This window comes from Saimiri boliviensis, chromosome 17 (assembly GCF_048565385.1).
Source record: "Saimiri boliviensis isolate mSaiBol1 chromosome 17, mSaiBol1.pri, whole genome shotgun sequence".
In the NCBI taxonomy this organism is placed as follows: Eukaryota; Metazoa; Chordata; class Mammalia; order Primates; family Cebidae; genus Saimiri; species Saimiri boliviensis.
In genome coordinates, this window is record NC_133465.1 from 16,806,131 (window position 1) to 16,808,340 (window position 2,210).

Below are 2,210 nucleotides of genomic sequence, written 5' to 3' on the forward strand. Positions count from 1 at the left end.
CTCACCAGAAAGAGTGTGGTATCAATCAAGTTACCACTATGCAGGGGCCATAACTGGCAGCAGCTCACCTACATTGCCCCTGGGGTTCCGCCAGTAGCGCTGGTGCTCCCTCAGTGTGGGGACCCCCAAAACAGAGCACAATGACTACAACATGAGACAGCCCTGAGGCCTGCCCTCTGCCCTTCATTTCTTAGTGTTGTGAGATCATACACGGTGTGTGGGGGGGAAAGGGGTTTCAGGCTCACTAATTACTTTTGTCCTAAACCCTTTCTCTAGTTAAGCTAAACTATGGGGCTCAGGAAGGGATAATGTGGCAGAGTGAAAACCAGGGGGCCCTCTTGGCTTTCAGAATACAACTGGGGCCTACCACATAGACGACAAGCAGCCTCTTGGAAGTGGATCATCCAGGTTGAACCAAAATGTGAATCACCTCTTCACATCCTCTAGGTTGAGACAGCCTCTCCCATTGCAGACACTGCATTGGAAGTTTCCCTGTGTTCCTCCCTGACTGCTCTTGAGCTAGGACCCTCCCCTCTCTGAGCTCCGGTGAAGGACAGCACAGATTCTGGAACCAGGCTGCCTGGGTTTGAATCGTCACTAGGCCACATACTGGCTGTATGGCCTTGGGCAGGTCATTTCACTTATCTGGGCCTGTTTCCCTGGTGATAATAATAATGCCCCCCACGTTAAGGTGTTTGGAGGATTAATTGGGTTAGCATACATATATAGGCCCTGGCACATGGTAAAAACTTGATAGGCTTTTTAAAAAACGTCCATTCCAGGCTGGGCACAGTTGCTCACGCCTGTAATCACAGCACTTTCGGAGGCCAAGGCGGGAGGATCCTTGTGCCCAGGATTTCTGAGACCAATTTGGGCAACATAGTGAAACCCACCTCTACTAAAAACAGAAAAATTAGCAGGGCGTGGTGGTGCACGCCTGCAGTCCGAGCTACTCAGGAGGCTGAGGTGTGGATCGCTTGAACCCAGGAGGTCGAGGGTGCAGTGAGTGAGGACTGCACCACTTCATTCCAGCCGGGGCAAGAGACTTTGCCCAAAAAATAAAAATACAAAAAAAGAGACAGGTGATAAGGAACTGGCATTCCAGGTGGTGGAAACAGCCTGGGCAAAGACCAGGAGGTGAGACACAGTATGTTTGCAGACCTGGCTTACAGGATGACAGGGCTGGGGCTCAGCGTACGTGGAAAGAGGGGAGAGGAGGAGGCAAGGCCCTAAGAGTCTTGAAGAAAGGCTTTGAGCGCCAAATAAAGCAGCTGGACTTTATCCTGGGGAGACATGGGAGATTTTTCAGCAGAATCCCCCATTTGTTGAAGCCCTCCAGAGCATCCTGCACAGCCACGCCTTTCTGTTTTGTTTTGGAGCTCTGCCGCCCAGGCGGGAGTGCAGTGGACCGATCTCGGCTCTCTGCAGCCTCGAGCTCCTGGGTTCAAGTGACCCTCCCATCTCTGCCTGCCGAGTAGCTGGGACCACAGGCGCGCGCCACCACGCCCAGCTTATTTTAAAAATTTTATTGTAGAGATGGGGTCGCCATGTTGGCCAGGTTGGTCTCAGACTCCTGGGCTCAAGTGATCCGTCCGCCTCGGCCTTACAAAGTGCTGGGATTACCCGCCCGGCCACGCCTTTGCTGACTGCTTAAAAACTTTTTCGAATTGACTTCAGTCATTACAGCCTAGCTTTATCCGTGCTCCCGTTCCCTTCCTAGAGTTTTCTCCGTTCCCGGAGGAGGCGCCTCCACGCCCATCTCTAGCACCCTGGAGGCCCGACGCCACCCCAGCGCGCCCCCGCGCCAGCCGTCACCGGGACGTGACTCGCGGAACGTCTGCTCCGGGCGGCGGCGGCCGCGGCGGCAGGCTGGCTTGTACCCTTACAACGAGCGTCCGGCTTCTGCCTGACATTCCTATCTGGGTTCCGAGCTGGGGCCGGGTGCTCTCGGTCCCGCAATCTGAGTTTTCGCGGGTTTCAGAAGTTTCCTTAGGCATCCTGAGGGCTTTCCTCAGCGGAGCCTCCATTCAGGCACTTATTCAGCCACCCATTTCCCCTTTAGGGGTCCTCGCTGCTCTCCCAGCCGCTAATTAAGTGACGGACGCAGTAGCCTAGGAGACTGCCTGATTGACGGGCATAATTACCAACCGACTTCCGGAAACTCCAGTCAGGGCCTGCCCCGCGCGTGGCCGACGGCCCAATTAAAGAAG